The following is a 24,592-nucleotide window of genomic DNA, read 5'->3' as shown; positions in this document are numbered from 1 at the left end:
CTTTTGATTTCTTCCAGAAGGTCTCGGTCTGCATTGTTTTGCTTTCCAAGGCACACATAAGTTGAATGTTTATATTTATATAATAATGATAGCATAATATTTATATAACTTTTATGACATATGTATATATATTTTATATACCAGAGAATGTCTCAAACTCAGGTGGTTAAATCCACATATCAAGTAGTAGAGACAGGTGTGGCAGCTCACTCCTTTAGATCCCTTAGATTATGAACAGTTCAATCAAGGTGGAAACACTTGAAGACATCCAGAATCCCAAGAAATATGAGCTGAGATGAAATTTAAAAGCAGCCGTGTTTATATCTCACATTCAATAACCTCCACTCTCAAATGCGTTTTAAACTCCAGCACATCCACCGGTTTAAAATAATAAATGTGATCTGTGTGTTTGGGTTAACAGTGCCCCGAGCTCCAAAAAGCCACGGTGCAGGCAGGAATTTAAAACAACAAGGAGATAAAATGATAGCAAGAGATACTGCTGAGCTAATAATTTTATTAAAGGGATGCAGGCAACATTGATTAAGGGGGGTGACCGGACTGAAACCAATAACTCTCGTCTGGCCTTTAACCTTGAATGCTGAATATTACATGAGCAAAGTTTCCCGGCACAGCACTGCGTTCTGTCCCAGCTGATTAGCACATTCTCTGCCTCCACTTGATTTATTTACTTATTTACTTAGGGATGCAAATTTCAGGCGTGTTCAGACACTATTTCTTTTTTTTTGTCTGCATAAATGGACAGGGCTGTGAGGGAGGACTGGCACTGCTGCTGCCTTTTCCATGTATTGTGGTAAACAATTAGGCAACACTCTCCTTCCCTCCACAAAGACTTCCCCTTTTGACTGTCCTCACTGTCCTGATGAATTATATTCAATTAATTAACTAGTTTACCTTCATGCAATTTATTTGAAATAGTTCATTCATGAAAATGATTTCCTAATCAAGCATATATATGCTCGTACATAAATACTTTTACTGTTAGTTTATCCTAGTTCCCAAACCATATACTATATATATATATATATATATTTAGTTAAAGCTGATGATAAAGGCTTTTCAAGAGGATAAGTGTCAGCCATTTTGTGTCAGCGCTTGATACATTTACTTTAACTGTTTGCATTGTACATTTATAATATAGAATACACTGATTTCAGCATTCAAATGCTTTATGTTCACTGCAAAAGGCAGAGGAATGAATGAGAAGATTTTTTGCCACCTGTTTTACAGATTAACTAAGGAAATGCACAAAGTATCTAACATACAGTCTTTAATAACTGCAAAGCACACTAACAGACAAAGGATGCAGTATGAATGAAACATATTCAAACTTCCAGTGCATAGTTTCCTAGCTGAATAGCAGACAGACTGGCAGATGTGCCTCATACATAAACACGCGTCTCCTATTCACTTTTTATGTAAGCCGTTTAATCGCCCCTATCTCCCCGTTCCACTGCCTTGCATGACCTTTGCTGTAAATACTGTAAAAACAACTAACTTCATGCGTCTCTAAGGCTAGTATAAGACATGAATGAAGATATATATATATATATATATATATATATATATATTTTTTTTTTTTTTTTTTTAAGAGGAAAATGATACGTGAGGAACACTAGTGAGCTGACCAATGTCCGTTATTAAGCACAGAAGCTTAGAACTCACATAAAAACTAGGTTGTAACACAGCATAGTCAGAGATAGCTAGGATCTCAATTCCACCCAATCATTTACATACCAAACTGGCTACAGCAAAACATTTTGGGTAAAATAAAACCAGGTATTTGTATGTTGTTGTTGTTTTTTTTTTTTTTTTTTTTTTTTATTAATTTGTACCCATAACCTATTATTGATTAATATGATTAAATTAATATAGTGAGTAAAAATATTATAATCTTGTTGACAAACTATTCAATTTAACATTTTTTAAGTTTTGATTTCAAAAACAGGTTTCACTGTAATAACACAGAACACCAAATGCTATCGGAGTCTCAACCGTCCCAAAGTTACACAAGTCAGACCGCCACATCCACAGTTCACACTAAACAAGATTACTCTTTACAAACAAGTAGATCTAATTCAATAGCCCATGTTGGTTATTGATGTGCAAGAGTACTGTCAGGAGCCTTGCTGCCGCCGCCGGGCCTGGGAATATAATACTGTTTGTCCATAGTACTTATGTTAACTAAGTGACACCTGTTTAGAGAAGGAAAGCCTTTAATGTCTCCAATAAACAAATGAGATTTGCAGTGCAAGACACAGAACACACACACACACAAGTGCACACTTTTTGAGCAGTGAGAAATAACCTGCCATTGTTCTCCACTTGCTTTATTTATCAACAGCAAATCAAAGTGATCAATCAATGGACATCTTATGCACACAGACTGCAAGTTCCCAGCTATCAGGGTTAGGTAGGATTCTCAAGTTGCAACTCTTCAGTAATATTACAGTGGGAATTAAATGAAGTACCCCTCAATTTCTCCCATCCATTATTTGAAAAGATAACTTCAAATATTTTGTAATGAATTCTCCAGTACTGTTGTCGTAAAAAAAAAAAAAAAACACCATAGTGAAAGTCTAATTGCAGGCCTTCAGTGATGTTACTGTACAATACGGTTGAAGGAAAAACAACAACAACAAGGAAGTCAAACAGTAAACTAAGCCAAAACAAGCCTACACTCTCACAGAAAGATAATCCTTTACAATAAAAGGCAGGAACCCAGAACTCTGGGAATAAACATCAGTATAGAGACGAGCCGAGCCTTGCTGGGCATTTCCAAAAGACAAAAGAGAAAACAATTAGCCACTCTTCTTCAGAGCAGGCTTCTTGCAGTCTTCAGCCTCAGTACTGTCCACAGAATAATTCCAAAGAATAGCTGTAGCCAAGCCCAGGTCTTGCAGACGTTTTCATCTAAACAGTGCTCTGGGACTGCTTTCTGTTTGGACAGGAGGCTTCTCTCCATCTCCCATAGCCTCCCACTCTGTTCACCTGTCTTTGTGTTCATCTTGCACTTTCTGGAGTTTCCCTCTTCTCTAAAACTACAATTTCTACATCATTCATCTCAATCAAGTCAAATATCTTAATACCAATAGTAGTTTAGAGCAATAAGCCAGAATGCTAGTCTTTACAGAACAAATCAAATCTTCAATATATATACAAAAAAGCCCAATAAGAAACATTTGTCAACAACAGAGGTTTAGCTGTCATTTTAGAAAAAGGGAGTGAAAATTACTTAATTTTTATTTATATGGTGCCTTTCATTAACTGGGATTTAACTGCAGGCTGTGAAGGGAATTAAAGTAGAGGTTGGACGATCTCATTATAAGCATCCAGAATAACCTGCCTTGAGGCAGCATCCCAAAGGACAGGGAATATGTTGGTTCTCCTGGGGAATTAACTCCTAACCCAGCCCCAGCTGAGCGCCTCACAGGGTGTCCCCCTCCCCCTTCTCTCACACAGCAGAACAGGCTTCTCTGGGAGGGAGGGGCAGGATGCACCACAAAGATCGCACTGGGAGCCCTCCTACATCTCAAGTTGGGACATCTCTCTGCATCTGTGAAACTCAGCCATCATGGACCCTGGCCACTGAAGGGTTAGTACACTTATTGAAAAATCAATGGCATAAATGCTTAGCAAGTTACAGGAAAATGTGGGAAGGAAGGGTTCCTATTGATAAAGCAGAAGGCCTTTGATGTTGCACAGGGGACGTGTTTATTGATAGAAAAACCATTGTAGTCCTCAGGCAAAGCAGAAGGGCTTGCCTACAAAGCTCTCCCAATTAATTGAGAATATATATATATATATATATATATATATATATATATATATATAAAATGGAATTAAGTTCATAACCTTTTTTTCCTTAGTCAACTAAATAATCTGGATCAGAACCATCCTGCCTCTTCCTCACAGAACTAGCATTGTCAATGCCAGGACACTGAGCACTCTCAAAGTCACAAGCCTGGAGCACAGTAAAGGACAACTTACAGTTACATATCTATTAAATAATAGGTGAGAAAGACCAGGTGAGGCTCATGGGATGTTTTTTTGTGTTATATTTCAGCCACAGCATCCTTCATCTCCAGTTCCTAACACTCACACTGCATGTCTTTACAGACGGCAATAACAACATATAATGACAATGACAATAACCGCAACAGCAGCAAAAGTCTCCACAATCTCAGCCGTGCTTTCCTCCTCCCAACTGCTTAATACAACTGGGGCCGCTCAGCTCCAGCTCCTACTTCAGGAAGCAAAAAGTCAACTCAGGTCGATGGCACTCAGTCTGTAAACACGGCTTCCCGTAAAATCAATGATCTTCAGTTCTAGCTATCAGTCTGCAGAACAGAAATAGCTGCGGCTCTGATGGGACTGGACGGGGGGTGGGGGTGGTGGGGGCTGTAGCTCGGTGTAGTGTGGCTGCTGGCACATCAGGCCTGCGATTCTCCCACGACTCAGGAGCACAGAGCTGCCATCACACTGCCATTGTACTTACCCCAGTGCAATTAACATACCCTTCACTAGAAACGAAAGAATAAGCTCTCTCATAAAAAAGACAAAGTAGCTGAAAAGGTTAAATCTATCCAGGGTGCTATGTTTGCTTTCTATACTACATGCTTTGAGTTTGCTTCCCAATGAAAACTTTCTACAGTGGGACGGGATGCACATATACAATGGTTTCAAAGTAAACTGCCATACTGTAAAATGTAAAGTGACTGAACTATAAGCAGGTGAAATATCACGGACCAGTGTTGTCTAACGGTTGTTTATTTGTTTTCTGAAAGGGAATCAGTATACATTTACATTTTCACTAAAATAATGCAGACTAAAAAACAATTGCTTTAAAACAGTAGTTTAAAAAACAATACCAAATGCTTCTGCAAAGTATAAAAGTTAAAAAAATATATACAAAAATGTCATGCAATACTCAAAATACATGAATCCATTCAAATGATAAACAGATTCAGGGCTGACCAAATCAGAGCTCAGGTAAGTCTATTGACCAATTGAGACAGAGACCAGTTCCTGAGAAGGCCAATCCGATTACAGACACATTGTGACCTGCCCAATACCAGTGCAGACAGGTTCATGACTAGACCAATCAGAGCCCAGACAGGTTGAAAGTCAGCACAGGGAATAATGCAGGGCGGCAGACTGTCTCCACACTTTTGGAGCGTGTGATAGAAACAGTACTGTGGTGTAATTAGAAATTGTTAATTAGCTCCGGGTTAATTACACAGTTCTTGGGAAAGCTGGTAAAAAAAGCTGGAAGGGTGGCAAAGCAATCCATGGCAGAGAACACACAGCAGGAGACTCAAAGCCTCCCGCCAATTAGCAGCCAGCATGTGGGGCAACAGTGGCAGACAGGGAGTACAAATTAGAGGGGGTTCATATCATGCTAATGCTACTACTGAAAAGATACAATTGGGCTTAAAATGTGTGAATTAACTACTTCATGTTATTTGTTGGTTTGGTAAACCACTTTATAGGTTTAAGGGCCATTCTCCTTTTTCTTTTTCTTATTTAAACTCGGAGCACAGGTCTTTAAATACTTGTAATATTTAAAGTTTGTGGAAACTGTCAGGGCAAAAAATAATAATAATATATATATATAGCTCTAACATAAATAACCTCTTATTAAAGCAGCCGCAAGCAATTTTTTTCCATTTTTTTTATAATCCCTCATAGAAACACATACTGTATTATTTCCTAGCGCAGTCCCCAGTGATTCGTTTAGATAAAAGCTTTGTGTTCTATAAATGCATAAATTATCCCAGGGATAAAGGTATTGATGTATAATCAGAGATAGGCAATCGCGCTCACACCGCAAACCCTACATTCGCCCCCGGGCAACCTGGCGCATACACCAAGCTATGCGCACGCCAAGGCACAGCAGGGGTGGGTGTGTTTGCGAGACTGTGAGAGCGCATGTGTGTGTGTGTGTGTGTGTGTGTGTGTGTGCGCATAAACTGTTATTCAGCCAGCACAAATACCTGCTCTGAGTGCTGTACCTGGCTGGGATTGGTTGCACCAGTGATGTGCTGCTTGCAGTCTTAGATTTTTCTGTTTAATCTGCACTGATTAGGTCCGCTTACTAGAGTGATCCTGCCAGTGATGAGCCGTACCTGAAACTGTGGCCCATGAATCAATAACCTGCTGGAAGACATCCGGGTAATCTCTGATGGAAACCGTTTACCTTGACTAGCCAGGAGTCAGATTTAGCCCAGGTCTGATGGGCTGACATCGGACAATTGATTCATTTTTAAAAGTATTCTAAAAAAAGATCCCAGGCTCAGTTAAGGGCAAAATTGATTTGTATAGACATCTACAGTGGTACCATGTCAAAATCCTGATGTACACCTATGTTTTTCAGTTAGAAGACAGGGGAGTTTTTATGTCAATATCACAGTGCTTTAGTATTACAGAAAAATACAGCTAAACATGAATGCATTCCGCCATTTTGATTAAATGAAAAGTCCACATGGTGACCCTCTATTCTGGCTATATTGTTTCCCTTATGTTGTGAACCAAGGGCACACTGGATTGTTTCCTGCAACAGTACCTCCCCCTGTGAGGAGAGAAGGGCAATGAAAAAGCAGGTAGACATGATTGCCGATGAGCTTTAGACTCTATGATTAAAGACAACCTGGTTTCTGTCCAGAGTACTGAACCAACCCCCTAAACGTGTACACAAACCCCCACTCACATACTCACAATATCACATACACACACATACACACACACACACACACACAATTATCCATTTCATTTTGTCTTTCGAATAAAAGGTCATTGAAAAGTGTGAGACATGCAGATCAAAGTCAGCCAGACACCACGCTTTCGTTTTGGCTAATTATTAAATCTCAGCTATTTATATCTCGGGGAAGCAGGCCTTTTTTCTGTGAGTAAAGCTGGAAGTGAAATCTGCTAACTACAGGAGTTCTGCATGCTTAGCTTTTTTGTTTTCTGTCATTTTGTTTTAGCTAAGCAACAGGATTAAAAAAAACAGAAAAAAAAAAGTCTGAACCACAACAAGCGGTATTTTAGTTGTTTTTTTTTTTCTCCTCAGAGTGCATTGTTACTTCTATGATCGGTAGTCATATAAACCAGCAAACCGAATGGCTCTCCAACAGGAACATGAAAGGCAACAGCAATGCATTCTTCCCCCTAGCTTTTTGCCTCTTCTTAAGATCCATTTTTCCTTCAAGAGGTGAGGGAGCTGTTCATTCCCCCTGTTCTTAGACTGCTTTTGATGAAACCAGCACTAACCTCAAGTTAGTTCTATCATCTCTGCTGCGCGAAGCAGTCTCTTACAGCAGTATATCACACAATGGGCATCAAAAACCAATAAGAAAATGCCGATAAAGCTCTGTCGAGGATGATCCCCCTTCTCTGAAAAGAGTTTAATTCCAAAAATACAATGCTGCCTTGCTCCTCCAGGTTGTCAATACATCACTAATCTGCCAACGGCTCAGGCCCTTCCAGGTAGAGAACTCGCCGGGCTCCGGGAGCGAGTGCCAGCTCGCCTACGTCTGCTCCAGCATTCGAGCGGTTAAGGCAAGCCCACCGCAAACAGAGTTGTTAAGGTGATCAATATCATTGAAATATTAAACCTTAAGAAGCCGCATTATTGATTGGGAGGCCGATGATAAAACTGTTTATTATGATAATCGCTGGGCTCTGTGTAAATGTTTCCACGAGGGCTCGTCCTAGAGCGGTGACAGCGGCGCAGTGCTAGCCCACCCCCTTCTGTCCGCGGCCCTCGCTGTCTGTGAGGGGGCGGGGCAAAGGCTGACACGGACTCACCAGCAGGACAAGATCTAAACTTTACTACATGCACATTAAAATGCAAAAAAGAAAGAAAGAAAGGGGGGAATAAAACTGTGATGTATGCCCATGTAACCCCAAACAGTAGTAACAGCACAAAGAATACAGTCTTTTCTGCAGCTCCAGGCTCTGCCATTTCTGAATGGTGTAAATGGATGGCCTCCATTCTCAGCTCTCCAATCCTGCCATCCAGCACCCTAACAATGAGAGCGTCTATCCTCATTTCTGCAGCACTGTCACCTCATACTTGAACCATAAGCATTAATCCAGGGCATTTCAAAACCCTCCTGCCTCTACTCCTTTAGGACTCATACACTTAAAATGTCACTAAATGTCACCCAGGAAGTGAGGGTGTTGGTGTGGTGTGGGGAGGGTAATGGGTATAATAGCCAATGCACAGCCCCAACACTGTGATCTGCCTCCTCCCTAATTCACTCCTGCTGAGCGGGAACTGACACGCTGAATGGTAGGGGATAATGTCCCTTTAATCCCAGGTCTTTTTCAGTAATCTGAAAAACAAATACCTCAGTAATGACCGAACCCTGCACCTGGTAAAACAGCACAGTTCTCTCTCAGGCACCTGGAATTAGATAAGTATCCCTGGAATAGCATTCTTAAAGGCACAGCCTCCCTCTCCACAGCCCCAAGGCACACGTTACAGTTAAAACCTTGTGGGGACTTGCCACACAATATCGCACAAAGCAGTTAACATGGTGGTTAGTGTTTGGTGAATGGGGAGGCTGTGTTGAGAGCATCTATACAGCTTTAAGAGGAGGAGATATTGACAAGTGGTTAGACCAAAGACCGGTGCCCTAGGGGTAAAGCTATAGGAGACTCTGGGATGGACCAAGCAAGTGATTAGAGACCAGTAATATGAGGCTTGGGTGAGCTTAATGGAGATAGACAATGGGGGGCCAAAGGGTAGCCTTGTGATGGCGATATGGTGGGTGTTGCTAAGCTGGGAGAGTGGGCGATGGTGATGCGAGCAAACGTGGGTGGCAAAACGAGGCATGATGACCAAATGGCTTGAGTAAAGTGTGCGAGCAACAGCTTTTACTGCTTTTTAAACTGGGCCTGGAAAAGTGTTGCGATAGAGAACGGGGACTAGAAAATGTCTCGTAAGTATCTAGAGCTGCCCTCCCCCTTTGAGCATAAGCACATCCACACACACACAGACACACACACACACAGGGGATTAGAAAAGAGTCCCAGTGAAGCTATTCTGTGGAAATTATTTATTTAAAAGAAGAAAAAAAAAAAACGAAGGGAAGAAAAAGGAATAAAGAAAGAAGCCGATAGTGTCCAAGCCTCTAATTCTAGGCAGGGATATCCTGGATAAATAATTAGAGAAAGGCTTTGAAGGCCTGCAGCGGCTCTCCATTCACTCTCCACTACACATTTGCTAAAGTCATTAATGACAAAGATTTAAAAAGAAAAAGCGAAAATCTTTCTGGTACACAAATACTTCTTTTATGATCCCTGGCTTGCATTCCTCCCTGCTTAGTTAGAGCCCTCGTCCTGGCAGAGAGCTGCACTCACTTTCGACAATAAAACCTTAGGGAGAGGTTCTGTCTCTTGTGTTGTTTAACAAAGTTTTTCCTTTTATATAATTATGATACCTTCATAAAATAAAGGAATAATGTGTGCACTGAAAAAGGAAGCAAATGCTGAGTGCTGCACTATAAAAAGTCCAGACATTGAAAAAAAAAAAATGTTTAAACATCGCTATTTTGCAGTAGTGCTTTTTTTTTTTTTTTTTTTTTTTTTTTTTTTAAGAATAACCCAGAACTCAGAGTTAGCAGAACTGCCAGTGAGAATTAAAAGGCATCCGGCTGATGATACTAACCCTTAATGCTAGGCTATTCTTGAAGAACACTGGAGTAGATATCCAATTAGGTACCCATGCTCACACTTACTGCCAGGCTATTTTTAAAAGAATGCAAGACAGCTAACCAGACTCATTTACAATAATAGGCTAAACAACAAAGAGCAGACAACTGTCTGTACTGGCTGTATCCCCTTTTTTTGTTTTAATTTATTCTGAATAAAGGGAGGGAAGAAAACTACCTTTCTTCATATACAATTGGTCCATCTTTAACAGATGCAGGATGAATCCACATTGAAACTGCAAATCAAGAATTTGCAAACATAAAAGGCAGTCGAGATTTAGTTCAGGTATATTTTAAAGGCAACAAAGAGGAACTGGCAGTACATGTGGATTCTAATCACCTCCCAAAAAAACTAATCAAAACAAGTAATTGCTTTATTCCGAAAACACTCTACTGGGGGAATGATGGGAATAAAAACAGAGACTCTGGAGGGGTAAAAGTGGAATCATTCACAGTCAAAAAATAATAATATATAGTCAGAAAGAAAAAAAAAAAAAAAAAAAAACTAAAGATGAAAAGATTTTACTCAACAGCAAATCGACACAAACTCAGTGTGTAACTGACTGGCTTATTGTTCCTAAAGTTTATCTACCCACAGATAAACACAATTACTTAACATTCTTATGAAGAATAATGGTGTAATTTTCTTGTCAAATTATCTCATCCTTTATCTCTGTAAAAACTGACAAAATCACATGAATAAACAACCAAAGTCCGGCTGAATGAGGAGCCATGTATTGGACTTCTATTATTAAGTGTGGCTGTCTGTACACAGCGCCACAGTACACAAGCCAGACTTCTGTCTATAAAGTGATGACAGAATATATGTATATAAAAATAAAATAAAAGCTCACCATTACAAATACGTATAAAGGACAAGAAAGTAATGCAGTACAGTGGATATGCAAAAGACAAAATGAGGTCATTCCAACACTACAGTATATGAAGTGTCTAAAATTACTGAGAGAGCATTGCCGGTGTTGAAAAACAAACACACAATCAAATAAAACATTGTAACATTGCCTGCAAAAAACTCTGCAGTAAGTAAATACACATAGCAGGAAAAAAAAAGTTTGGTTAAAAAGCCTCACATTTGTTTAAATGGAGGGGATTTGCTCTGATTATTATCAATCAAGACCGAGGATACTGATGAATCACATTTAACGATCCACAGTAATCAGGGTAAAGCCTGGTCTGTTTGATGAGTTTTGATCATTAATCAAGATTTCTAAATATGACAGTTCATGTATGATAATAGATCAGGACTGGATCAGCATAATTGTTTTAAATGGACATGGAGCCTGTGTTACTGTTAGCGATGCAGACTGGAACCACAGATTTTCTGAAGGAAGCGCAGTTTTGTAGTAAGCATCGTTTTAAGGCTGAACTCTAACTAGGAAATATCAACAGGGGGGGGGGGGAAACAAAAGAGAAAACAAATTGCTAACTGAGTAACAACTTGGCCTCGGGGGTGAAACTGAAAGAAGCTTCCATTCTCAATTCAAGAACACAAAACATCAAAAGAAATTTCCATCCAGCACAGAGCCCGTCTTTGAGAAGTGCATTTAAAACATCGAGGCAGGCTATACCCTTTGCGTGAGGAAAATCGAAATTATGCAAAATTGGAAAATACTAATGTGCTCATGACAAAGTTAATGCAGTTTTTTGTTGTTGTTCAAGACTGCTGAAAACCACCAATATTCACATGCAAGTCTCAACTCTCTGATTCTGCTTTATCCCAGATGTCATAGAAAGAGACAATGAGGGATGCTGCTTGAACCACATGTTTAACTTTTCACTTGATATGGTTTTCTTTCATCATGTATTTCTACTAAACGGTTTATTATAAACACACATCTATACATCTGACTTACTTTTAAAAGATGCATTGTTAGACTGAAATTGTTGCTACACTGTATAGACCTACCAAAAGTAAGTGTGATGTGCATTTAGTAAAACAACAAGAGCTATATTTTGTATATAGTGTCTATTTACAGTTGTAAACAGGCCAAGGGGTGACTAACAGTCTAGGAGGTGGTGTTGGAATCAGAGCATGACTGAATTCCTTGGCAGTTTCTCTGAGTGGGGCAACTTTAACATTGTTGTTGTTGTTTCCCACTGCAGGGATAGGAGAACAAGGCCACTTACTGGGAATCACTAGGTCTCCATGAAGACACCAAGCTGCAGTGTTATTCTTCAGGAGAAAACTGATACTGAGTAAAGATTTGCAAACGTCAGTTGTTGGCTCATCATATCTGAGACAATCCTGCCATTGTGTACAGTGCAGAGAGAAGTTCCTCAGATGAAACTGCGCAAACTGACCCTGAGGTTCGGGAGTTTAGGAAAGGCTCTCATACCATAAGAGCTTGTGCTAATATGTCTCGTTTCCCTTCCCCTTTCTAACATCAGGTAAGACAAGACAGGCTGTATTCTAGTCCCAAGTTCTCTTGAGGAGGGGCACAGCCGCCGAGCCCTCTGCTCTACACACTGCCGCTCTTGTTCACCGGCTTCCCAGTTTAATGAAATGGCCACATGCCTTCCCGTTCCCAACCTCAGACCCTGAGCTGCACTGCCTCCAGACGTCAGCCTTTCGCAGAGCACCTGTTAGAAATAAATCACGAAGAGAGCTGTATTTGGGAAGTGAGGCATTAAGCATGACATGGGCTGTGAAAGTTCAGATCACACCAACCGCAACATCTAACTGAACCGCTGCAGACCAGACCCCAGCCAACCAAAGCCTCAATTCTCTTATCTCCTGCCTTCCAGCACCAAATGACATGCCTCACACATCTGGCTCACAGCTGGATGACTGTGCAGCAAGAAGCCCAACCTACCAGCAAACAGGACCGCTCATGATCTCAGCATCAGCAACTTCATTACGGCCTCAGTGGAACAATGCCTAAAAGGTCATCCCTGGGTTTCAACTAAGAGAATCCACAGCCTGTACCATCCAGTTTGCTGACCATTTCTCTCAACTATCAAGAAACACATGTCCAAGTCTTTGCATCTGAACGGTTTCAGATTTTTAGAATCCTGAATATTGAACAGTTATTTTAAGATATGGCTGAAACCCAGTGTCTTGTAAAGTTGAGCGCCAGCACCCAACAGCAGACAAGGAACATAGCTTTGGAAGTCCAACAAACTCTTCAGAAATTCGATAAGCCTCTTCAGAATCAGTGTTCTCAGTTGATTAACATCTGCTGCCAACCCAACTTTCTAAGTCCCCTTTAATGGGACCTCTCAGTGAAAGATTAAGCAAAAATGTTTCAATCTTAATATGTGGTGGGGTGTACCAAACCAAAGAAAATATAATTTGTGAGATATGTAGTCATGGGGCTACCTCGCAAATAGGCACGTCCAAAGATGTGGCTCGTTCCGTGTTGTGGAAGTTTCGGGGGGACCCTTTGAAATGACACATTGGCGCACGCAGCGAGAGCACGGGCAGGCAGGAAGGCTGCGTTGCATTGGAACAGCGCTATAATTTACATTGCTGTGTAATTATTTGCAGGATCACAGCTCCACAAAAATGAAAGATGAATCTCTTTGGGAATTTGAGCACAGGGAGAGGCCAAGGGGACACAGGAGGCTACTTTCTTCTCAGCAAGGCTAGCTGTCTGTCTGAGGCCAGGTTCACTCCCACACACTCCTGGGCCTCCTGCTTCTACTGGCGCGATAGGAAAGCTATGACAGAGGCCAACGAGACTGCATTGTAATACCAGGTGCCCAAAGGACAGCAAAACTCTCCGACAATCACAACATTTATCAACAACTAAAATTACACCAATAAAATAATTTAAATCAGAATTCAAACTCTAATTGTTTAGAGTTCCCCCCGCCCCCTTTCACGCATTGTTTTGATAACAGGCGAACTGACTAAACATAGTAAGTATTACTTTTTATGTTTTTACCTTTTTTTGTTTGTAACATAAGCAAGGTTTCCCACAGACTGCTGTTTTTACAGTTGTTAACTTTTCTGCACATTCTGCGATCAGCTATTGCAACATTGAGGCCGGGGCTAGCCCTGTACTGAGCCACCACAGAGGAGCTACCCTGATAAGAGGAATGATGGGAAGAGATAACACTTCACTGGTCACTTGCAAAAGTGAGAATATACAGTGCGCAATGAAAGTTGTGAAAGTTCAGAGCCGCATGAAGCTCTCAGTCTTCCCCAGTCTGGAACTTGCCTGTTATTTGTTTTAGAGAGATCTGGCACAATTGTGGAGAATTTAAATTCTTAAGAAGCAGTCGACTCAGCTTTGCCTAGTGGACCTCGACACTGCACATTTAATACACATTTAATTAATGATTTCATTGTTTTGACATTGAAATTGCATGCCAGGCAAGAAGATAAACAATCACTTGCTCTGGAGAATGTCATTTTAATGCAAAGGGATCCATCAGCTTGAATAATTATAATTAATGTGTTTTGAATCTCAACTTTCAAGCCCTAATGCTACTTACACAAACACTAACATAATCCCTTATAAATTGTGCCAGGACTATGTGGAAGAGACGAGGGATCTTGGCCAGATCAAGTATAAAATTGTGAATAAAATCTTTTGTTGGCCAAAGAACCATTAACATCAGTGCTCTGAATGTTTCCATGAAGGTGGCAGTGCCAGCTTTCCGGAGTTTCTGCCCATCTGCTGGGGCATGGCAGATGTTCAGAGAAGCTTGCCTGGTGCTCAGTGATTCCAGGTACACTATTTCCAGGTGAACACATCTTTAGCTAACCGTAAAATCAGATTCTGAAACAGTGATCTTAGTTTTAGCTGGCAATTAAAAATGTGTCTTGTGCATGTGCTGGATATTATGACTGGAGAAGTCATATTTCAGGAAAATAAATTGTGTTTGGGAATTATGGTATAAAATGTGGTAATTCTTCATGCAGCAGCAGACCTTTACTCTTGCAGAGGGCTTGTGCTATTGTGCAAACAGAGCTAATCTGGGAACCCTGATTGCGGTGTTTAAAAAGCAGTCCACATGTGTTGGTTCAAAGGAATTTATTCCGAGCTTTCCTGTATATTCCACTCTAGTGGTAAAGAGGACACTGCTCAAAGGATTTGTACCTTCTTCCCAAGACAGAGCACTATTTACTACCAGAGTCTCTCACATCCAGATTTTCCCAGGATTATGTAGCTCCAGAACAGATCATTGCCTGCATACTTCAGAACAAAGCCAGCGGTTTTATACGTGCAGGCATGATGTGGGTATAAGAAAGCCGTTCTTCTTTGGATTCCACATTTCTTAATCTGTAAGAAACCATTAGCTCTGAATTTAATGTACAAGAACACCACATTCTAATGTATTAACAGATCCAATTAAGACGTTCCAAGAACTAGTTTGAACGGTTGAAAAGTTTTCAAATGTATTCTCGTTCTTCAGCAAGGTGTGAAGAAACAGATTTATTGTCTGCAGACTATTAATGCCTGCCACCGTTGCCATCTCCCTGGTGTATGACTGTACTGTGAATGGGCTGCAGGGGCGTCCTCTATACAACAGTCCAGCATGAACAGATGCCCTGTGGCGTGGCCATGTAAAATGAGATAGTGCCTAATTGGCCCTGGACCTGTAATTGCTGCTCATAATTGCACTGGACTCACTGATGCTAGGTGCACCCTTGGGGGAATAAAACTGCTCTTGTCTGTCCAGCCCCAAGGACAGTCTCTGCATCCTGAACCCTAAGGACAGGGCAAAACCTCCCTCTGGTCTGCTGACACCCTAAACCATGAACAGCTCCAAAAACGGAGGGTTTACTCCAGACGGAAGTGTCGTTATTGTAATTTGCCCAACATATAATGCCTTTTCATTCTATATTTTGCATAATTGAAAGACACAAAAAAATAAATGTTTGCATGGCTTACCTGTACTCAATCAAAGTACCAGAGGTTATTAAATAATTGGGGGGAGAAGAACTCACATTTACTCAGATCTTATCAGCAAAGATATAGAGAAATGGGGTTCTTTCCAATTAAGCTATGAAGCACATTCTCCTTGATCACACTACAAAAGAAAATAAATCTGAGCTCATGGAAGACCACTGACCGCAGGTAAAAGGGCCTCGTTGCTAGGCATCACAATGGTTAAATTCTTTGTGCGGCACCATTTTGTACATGTATGCTTCATCTGATCAGTTCCAGAAGCTCCACCTTGAGCAGCCTTGAATTAAGGGTGTATGACTATAAATTATGCATACCATTTACAGGGCTTCCAAAAATAAAATATGACTTCTCATTAAAAATACTTAAAGAAAATAGCTTGGACACAAATATGCCCTTACATGCACAGAGAGAAGACAGTTTTCGAAAAGCAAGAGAGAAGAAAATAAAAGACTCTAAAGGTAGAGCAACACCTGTTTGTCCCACAGTCACCATATCATTATTTCTAATTAGTAGTGTAGCCTGTAGTAGCATAGAGCAAGCGTGTCCATGCATTCCCTTCCTGTGACAGGTATGTACAACTTACTTGTAAAACACGACAACATTAGGAGCCGTTGGGTAGCTAAACATTTCAAGTTGGTGGTGGAGTCCACTTGGAGACCGCAATAGTCATTTTTTTTTCCCACCCACTACATCCATTTTAGGAGGTTTTAATTGAGCAATAGCTATAAAATAGAAGTCCAAAGACCTTTAAAATGTTACAATGTATCTATGTTTTGTTCACATTTGATCTTCTGATGCATTAAGAATTCTTATAATATAATTCTTATATATATATATATATATTTTTTTTTTTTTTTTAACTTTTTAGAAAAGATTCAACTGGTAACAAAGCTGACTAAATTCCTATATATTTTAGTATGTGAATCAAGTTTCCTCTCAGGAGGAAATTTAATCTAAGATATAAATCCCATCAATAAACACGGCCTTTAATGGATACTCACAGAAGCTCTGAGGAAATCCCATTTCTAAAGAGAAGTTCTGGCCTTCAAAATCCCCCTTTGAAGAAGACTGTGGTGTCTACTTCAAACAGTGGCCAATCAGATCTCATGGTGTTTCTCCCAATGTGTATTTATTAAAAGTTTGTTCTATGTAATAAAAATAATAAAAAACAAACAAAAAAATAAGATATGTAAGACGACGTGTAATGGCCAATTTTTCCAGGTAGGGATGTTTAGACTGCTACTTAAATAATTAAAACAGACTTTATTCAAACATTTAAGCATCAAACAATCTTTCATTTTTACTGTAGACCTTGGAAGCTTCAAAACCAAAAGTGTAATGTATACACTATGTATGCTATATATATATATATATATATATATATATATATATATATATATATATATATGAGAGAAAGGGAGAGAGTGAGAGAGAGATGCATACAAACAACAGTAGACTGCAGAAGACAACCAGCAGTAAGAACTATTTACTGACTTTGTGGACCTTTGATCAAGTGTTAAATGCGACAGGTGAACTGCATGTAAAACAAAGGAAATAGACAGTACCTGGCACTTCAGTCAGCAAGGCTTTATTGTGATCAAGGTTTTGAAAAAAAAAAGCTACCCAGCATGCCAATGCTGCCAACCCAAACTGCCACCCTGAGAAGGTGAGCTTTATGTTGTCTGTGTAGGAGGTGAAATTCATGAGGCCAAGCCAATTTCATCAGTCTCACCAGTTTCATGTTCTACACACAGCAATTTTGTATGACATAAACTCCTTTAAAGTCACGCTAAGCTGATGAAGAAGGCACTCTAATTGCATATAGAAATGATACCAATGATATATTAAAAACAAACAATAGCAGACAGTTCAACAAGTTTTTAATTGATTAAAAACCCTCAAACAAGTGCCTGTATGTGTACAAAAACAAAATAATACACACGGCTTCCAGGCAATGTTATATGCTATCATAAACACAAAGGTCTTTATATTTATAATAAAAATGTATCTATTTTTCTGCATTATACTTCTCAAACTGGTGAAACATGTTTGTACTTAGTTTTTTTTGTAATTAAGCGAAACACCACCCATTCACCTCCATGACAGAAGTCACAGCGCATACCGATTAAGAGCCGACAAGACTGTTGACACCACACAAATCATCAGATTAAGTCACAACCTCTAAATTACCAGCACTGCCATTCTGTAGGTGTTCTGAAAAACAATCTGCTCTCCACATTGATGCCCAGGCTGAAGGGGCCTTCTCTGCTTATCACAGTTCAGGTCAATGCCATGTAATCCTGCCCCCAAGGTACAGGTCAGGACTATACTCTATTGGCACCAGGGTCCAGGTCAATCGAAGCTCTTTGGCCGCAAAGGTTCATGGCAATACAATAAAATAATCAATATCCTGCAAGGCCCTTGTCAATACTATACTTCAGGGCTGTTAGGGTCACCACCTGTTCAGGCTTTCCCTGGACTGTCCAGTTTTCAGAGGTCTTCCAGGATTTCTAGTTCTTGCCCGAATGCTAAAAAAACAAAAACAAACCTACCCTACAGGATCTCTATATTACAGATCCAGTATTATCTGGCTGGGCACAACAAACTCTCTCTGTGACATTAGGGTTAACACAAAACTAACGGTAAGACTGTTTACTGTGCCCATTCCTTCATGCATTACATTCTTTTGTATACTAATGTCCCCGCGTTTCTACCACCGTGCTGGTAAACATAACAGCAAACAAGCTGTAGGTCATTAAAATGCTCCGTGGCCGTATGAGTTCACTGCAATATGACACTAATTCCCTAGAAAACCATGCCAATACAAGTCTCTCTTGGCTTTTAAGTAAAGAGAAAACATTCAAAATGCTAAGCTACAACAAGTTATTAAGGACTATCTCTTTACAAAGGAGTGAAAAGAGAAGAGAGGAATTCATCAGATTGCGAAAACCTTTGCTATGGAGGTCAAAATCAACAGTCAAATAAAATGTATGCAAAAATAGTTATCAGTACAATGACCAACAAAATTTTTTTTTGTCTTTGTTGTTATTCCTTTGACTTTCAGTGATAAAGAAGGCCCCACGCCTTTAAATTGAACACTCAAATTGTGGGGTTCGTTTTGTTGTTGTTGTTTAATTGAGGCTGTTTTAAGTGTATTAGATATTTTGTTTCTTGCTTTACTTTCTCAGTTCCCTGCTCTGCTATGAATCGCGTCAGACACCATGCTCAGCTGCTGCCAGAATGAAAAAGCAGTTAATTCTTGGCTGCCCTCCCTCTCTGGTTAAAGGAAGGTATACGGTTTCTAACAGCTCCGTCTGGCTGGGCACAATGGAGATCTCAGAGCGCCATCAGAGCTCTGAACAGGTGAGGCGGCCCGGCTGAGCGGCCCTGCGGCAGCGTGGTCAGGACCCGGAGCCCGGCTTCTCTTCTTTCAGCCTCTCTACCCTCATTAACAAGAGTCCCTGATACAATTCAACCCCTTTCTAACTTAATAAGCTAAAACATGCATTAACTAGCCTAACTAAAGTAGAGTACGTCAGCAGGGCAAACACTACAGTTACTGTTAGACAAAAAAAAGCAGGAATTTCCAGCCTGGTTGTTTACACTGTTTACAAAGATTATTATTTTTTTGTTTAGTTTTTTTTTCTTCTTGTTTTCATTACAGTCCCCTTGTTAGATGTTTTGGTTTCATTTCAAATGACAAAGTGTATTTAATTTTAAAAGCCTATGTAACACCACTTCAATAAATAATTTAGCACAAAGCTGTTTTTTTGTTTTGCTTTCTGTAGTTTTTCTTACAAAATTTAGATTTTCACTGATCACATATATACATTTTTTAAATATAAATGTACAACATCACATTAGTTTGGCTGCACGTTCATCTTTGTGCTAGAATGTGTCTTATTTTTAATGGATTACAATAACGCAGCCCCACCGAATACTCCACTAGATCCAGTTACTTCTTTTCCATATCTACCTTGACTGCAATACAGTATGCCATTAGCCAGTAATCAGCATGCTGTTTGCATACATCTGCCTTATTATATTGATCCCACTTCATTTCATTAACAGTCAGGGTATATAATTAACATCCCAACTAGCTGACCCCCCCAGGGATCTGATTCCACAGCTTGCCAAGGGGATTTCATCAGAGGGCACAAGTGGCTTGTCACAGCGGGCACAGGGCCAGTGAGAACCCGGGTCCCATCGTTGCCTGAGGCTGTCAACAGCCCAACCATCCCTCCTAACAAGGCGAGTCCTTCCCTAGCCACGTTAACTAAAAGGACAATTATCTGGAGAACAATGAGCCTTTTCACAGGGACTGTGTTGTCATTAATGCAGTGGATCTGGTTACAGCAGCCAGCTTAAGCTAATTAAGGAATGCTATCTGTAGACTCTCATTGCTTCTTAATTAAGTAGTGCTCATTTCAAAATGGGGACAAACAGACAAAATTGCATTCTTGCCCCCCCCCCCTCCCCTCCCCTCCCTCCTTCCTTTCTTTTCTCTTTTTTAGTTATTATGTTTGTGGGGGTGTGGGTAGGGGAGTTGAATGTCCTGGTGGGTGACTGACAAAGGAGATTGCATTTTCCTGCTTACCGTCTCCCTTAACATTTTGATATCGATCTACTTCCAAGTAATTAAAAAAAAAAAAAGATACTCCTGTTATGTTTCCATTTGTTTTTTGAAAGTATCTTAAGGTATACACTGGGACACAGCGCAGTGCTTGCCCCCACCCACCTCTAGCTCTCTCTCTCTCTCTCTGTGTGTCTCTCTCTCTCGCTCTCTCTCCTCCCCCCGAGACGTGACTAGGTAATAAGACACCTGTACTGTCTGCTGTATGGTTGTTATTGTACAGTGGTCAAAGATGTCAGTGAGGTCTCTTTCACATATAGGCCTGCTGGGCTGCTTAATCAATAACAGATTCCTGTTTAGTTATTGCTTTATTGTCTCTGTAGCTTAGAAAGATCTCTCTGCACATGCCCTAAACAGTGAGGAATCCAAATACAGCTTCCCAAATATTTTTTGAATGCACAGATCTATCAAGGAAAACAACTGGCAATCAAAAGATCTGATAAAGGGCAAATCAATAGATACAAAAATTCAACCAAACGAATTATGAATGGTGATACGATTTAAATAGTGGACACAGAAATTCTTAAAGGTGTCTCTGACCTTTTTAAGGTTGAAGGTGCTACACAAACCTCTTGAGAGCCACTTCACCTTAAAGGGTCATTTTCACACTAGCTGTTGTAAGCCTGTGAATGAACCAACCTTGAAGAACTGGGAAAAAGCGATCTGCGTGACCCCTGACGTAAAGTAGCACGGGAGAATCTCAGGGCTCTCTGAGCAGAAAATGTATTCAAAAGCCTGTGTTTAGACCTGCAATAATGCTGATGGTATGTCTGTGGGAAGAAGCTGCACTCAAACACCTGAAAGGTGTGCAGCACAGACTCACAGCGGTGACATGTGTTTTCAAATAGGGAAAAAAAAAATACAAACGCACACACAAAAACAGCAGGTACAAGCCAGTCTAGTTCTGCAGGTATAGGTTCCTACTTGCTACACACTGTGCAGTACAGACATTAATTGAGACTGCTCAGTATAGGGTCCCCAGGTCTGCAAATTTTCAGGCTAGAAGTGGATCAGCTCTCTAAAACCTCTATAGACTTGACATTTATCATGTTCCAGCACTGAGATCCAAATCATGTTTTTGGCTTATTTTTGTTATGAAAAAATATAGAAAATATCAGATTATTAAATCAAATAGGACGGCCAAGTCAGCTTTCTCCCCTTGGAAGATATGTTAGCAGCCAGTTTAAGGTACTGTGTGCTTTTCTACATATCAATACTGTAACTGTGCTTACATTATACAATTGTTGCAGCCACTGAACACTGACCAAGATATCAACATTAAAATACTGAGACCTAAGAAAAAGCAGGCAATGAATCAATACACAGTGACTAGAGAATAAGTGACACAGAACGCAGTATCAGAAATAATATTAAAACTGACCTCTCTGAATTCAAATGCAGGATTAGTTATCAACCAGTTATCGATTATACTCTATTATTATTATTAATCAATTTACCTTGTTGTGCCAGATCATTTCTCAAGTTCTCAGCCTGGACTTTCGGGTGATGAGACACGTGTGACAGGAGTCTTTTGTAACTCCATTCTGACCACCAACTTACTTCACAAGCTCTTTTGAGTAGTTAACGCAACACATTTGTTTAGCAAATAAGCAATAAATGAAATGAGATGAAAAACATTATGACCATGATTTAAACAGTTAACACGCAGCCTTGTATTATACCTCAATGTGACCTTCTTTAATAATCATCAGAGCAAACAAGAAGAAAGAAAGAATTATAAACATTTCAACATGGTAACACTCTCTTCTGCCGATTCCTGGACTACATGTTACGCACACTGCACAATCCACAGACTGACCCATTCTTTCACAGTTGTGGACTTTTACACAATTGTGAGTTACAGCTCTTTGGATTCACCAATTTGTTCTGGCACCGAGGTGGACAGGCCACCATGCCCTCTGTTTGGGCGTGTCACATATAAGGAAAGCTGGGATCAGCTGCTCCTCTTATCTAAAGCAATGCTGCTCCTTTAATTCTCCATGCTTTTAGCGTTCCCGACAAGAAAAATGTAGTGTTTTAAGTAATCCTTGTTTGTACTGACCATAATTGATTGGGTAATCCTGGTTTAACATGCACTAAAGCCAGTGCTTAAGAATCTATTAGAAAAGCTAACAGCTTAAAGAGACAGGAATCTATCTGTCTAAGGTCGGGTTGCCTTGAGATTTTATACCAGGCAATAACCAAATGCAGGCAAGCCGAGAGGCTAATTAAACCTTCAGATGGGCAACTCTTTTGTTTTGTATTTGTGTTCTTTTGTGTTCCTTGCGTACTGATTTAATGTGGCTAAGTCAATAGCAAGCTTCTCCCTAGATCTCAAAATTCAAATCCCACTTAAATAGGGCTTGGAACTACTCCATCAATCTGGTGACACTAGCACGGGTGCAGTTCTGTCATCAAACCACACTGCAGACACGAATGCCTTCTTTCCACTAGAAAAAAACACCATATGAAGCTTCCTGTCAAATTAAGATGACACATATGACTGGATTGAATCATTAAAATCACAGGGAACTATAATCCAGCTAAACCTTATAATTTTGTATATAGGCTACATAAAAAAGAAAACTAAGAATGCCCAAGTATAGGACATTCCAACACACTGAAAGAAGAATTACAGCCAAGCATGATACAGAGGACCTGCCACACAGCACTCAGCACTGGGAATCAGTGCGGAGGGTTAAAGATTAGACTGGCTCTGTATCAGAGACACTGTGAATCGGGAGGCTCAGACTAGAGAAATGAAGTGCTGCTATTCGTTAAGTTCTAGACCAAATCAGTGATTGAGTGTGGATAAGAGCTTTGCGTTGTATCAGAGACGCATTCTGACCAAAGCACCTCAGTGCAAGGATGAGGGACTCGAGTTTTATGTTTTGTATCCTATCGGAAACAAAGTTGGAGCACTAAGCCAGAGAGCAGTTCATTTGATGTCACAGACAACGCTGACTGAAGCAGGGAGCCCGAGAGTGACACACCCACTCAGACATACACACACATACACACAGAGTGTAATCTCCCAGGCCCTCTGCCCTAATGGGGCCCAGTACTGTAATTACAAGGCACGAATTTCGGATCAGGCACTTAAGTAGCCAGCTAAAAGTGCCCCGAAAACAAAAAGCTCTGTAATTATCGTCTGCCTCCTCTCCCCTGTGCGAGTTTGGTTACCTGCCATGCTGCCGTTTTGTCAGGACCCTGTTGTTTTCCGGATTCTCCCTAATCCCTGGCTGGAAGCGGCCCTGGCAGCCTGCCTGCCCTCGGAGATGCACATTTCGGCTTGCGGGGGCGAGTGACGACACAGCACACAAAGATAGCAGAAACCTGAGTCCTCACAGCCCCACAAGAGCTCTGAATGCATTTTTTAAAAAGGGGAGGTGGGGGCGGGGGGGTGTTAATTTTGCACTGTACAATAGATCCATTGTGCTGTGAAACTTTATATACATATTAGAAACTTGAAACCCTTAGCCTCTGCAAGCTGGATTCTTGTAACTGTAAGCAAGATAACATTACCTACTATTCTTTCCTTACTTCCAAAAAAGAAAAAAGAAAAAAAAGTTCACTCCTGTTTTTCTACAGGGTCTTATTCCCCTTGATGGATTTACTTTTGGGGATTTTGTTTTTGCAGGGGTCATCTTATAGCAATTCTAGACTGCTGGGGATCACAGCTCCAGGCTTTCAGTCTAGTAGCCCATTAGCTAATACATTCCCCAAGTCAAGACACTGCAATAGGCAGTGCTTGAACTGAGATTCGAAACGAAGATAATGTTTCTGCCAGTCCACAGTCACTACCTGATATACCTCACATAAGATAATCTCAAGTTCGGTGATTTATTGTGGGATTCCAACTCAAAATCTGGAGGCTTTGTTCCCCACCAAATTTTTGACCCAACCCTTGGAGTCTGACAAGCATAGGATATGGACACTGCTTCATGACGCATTTGTTTTTGAGTTTTATATTACCAAAGCAGAGAAAACAATGCGTTAAAGTGTATATGGCAATGCTAATCTGACTGAAAATGTAAAAACTATTTGGAAAATGCTATATATTTGTTTAGCCATCAACTTTCATTAAGATGGGTTGCGGTGGTGAAGTTAAACCGAGGCAACAGGGACAAAGGGAGGGAGAGGCTGGGAGGTGGAACGAGGCCAGGGAGAGAGACGGCGACAGTAGACACCTCAACGGTGACATCAGACTCAGACCTGTAATTAACCAGGAGCGTGGAGACAAAAAGATGAAGTCGGGGCAAGATATTGGGGAGGCAGGACAGCCATTTCATAATGAAAGCTTAGCACTGGGAGAGAAAAGGCACAGTCACTGCAGGCAA

The 24,592-nt window shown here is 40.5% G+C and overlaps 1 protein-coding gene across 3 annotated transcripts in view; it reads right to left on the bottom strand.

The window, feature by feature from the left end:
* zfhx3b (zinc finger homeobox 3b) overlaps positions 1 to 24,592 on the bottom strand; it is a 171,753-nt gene that overhangs the window by 112,670 nt on the left and 34,491 nt on the right. Inside the window, exon 1 of one of the 3 annotated variants that reach the window (XM_066713794.1) lies at positions 23,436 to 23,520. The exons of the other annotated variants lie outside the window; for them this stretch is intronic. The gene's annotated coding sequence lies outside the window, so the exon portion shown is untranslated. Of the gene's footprint in view, positions 1 to 23,435; positions 23,521 to 24,592 lie in introns of those variants that run through there. 3 annotated transcript variants of the gene reach the window in all.

This window comes from Amia ocellicauda, chromosome 9 (assembly GCF_036373705.1).
Source record: "Amia ocellicauda isolate fAmiCal2 chromosome 9, fAmiCal2.hap1, whole genome shotgun sequence".
In the NCBI taxonomy this organism is placed as follows: Eukaryota; Metazoa; Chordata; class Actinopteri; order Amiiformes; family Amiidae; genus Amia; species Amia ocellicauda.
The sequence above is the reverse complement of the archived record's forward strand: the minus strand, read 5'-3'. Positions and strand labels throughout refer to the sequence as shown.